Below are 710 nucleotides of genomic sequence, written 5' to 3'. Positions count from 1 at the left end.
ACCAATTTTCAGAAGTAATCTATTCTGAAATGTTTGTAGCTTTTGATTTTACTCTTGGCCCACTCCCAAATTATTCTTCAGAATCTACCAATCCATAGACATTTGATATGATGATTTTCAGATATTATGATTTCCAGATATTAAAAGAATAATTTAACCCTTACTGAAAAAACCATAGTGAACAGTCACAAAGCCAATGAGACAAAATAATTTAAAAGTCACTAAGCATTTAAAAGTTGAAAGGTCTTTATAAATTATTCTGTTAATTTGTACCTATCTACCAGAGAGTCATAATGCAATACATTTATACAGTGTTTGGCTCAATCATTCTAAAATCTTTAACAGTTTAATTTAGATCATAGATTGATCACTAGATTCAGATTGATAATTGAGCATTTATTATTTGCAGAATGTATTTCCTAAGTCTTTCTCATAGAAAAGTATTTATGAAAATTTTATCCAAGTTATGCAAATCTAGTTACCAAAATAAAATGATTTATCAAGGGAACGGAATGGAACTGGGAAATATAGATGGTACTTGCCTCATTTTCACAAAAAGCAAGGCTATGGTACATTACTGAAATTATTTAGAAACAAAATATTATGAGGAAATAAAATTGGCCACAAATTCTTTTCACTCCCACCATGGAAAAGTGAGGTTAATGTCCTCTCCCTGGGAATGTGAGCAGGTTTTGTGTCCATTTTGACCA

This window comes from Eumetopias jubatus, unplaced genomic scaffold, assembly GCF_037043125.1.
Source record: "Eumetopias jubatus isolate StellerSeaLion01/CBP00866 unplaced genomic scaffold, mEumJub1_p1.0 scaffold_3, whole genome shotgun sequence".
Taxonomy (NCBI): Eukaryota; Metazoa; Chordata; class Mammalia; order Carnivora; family Otariidae; genus Eumetopias; species Eumetopias jubatus.
The sequence above is the reverse complement of the archived record's forward strand: the minus strand, read 5'-3'. Positions refer to the sequence as shown.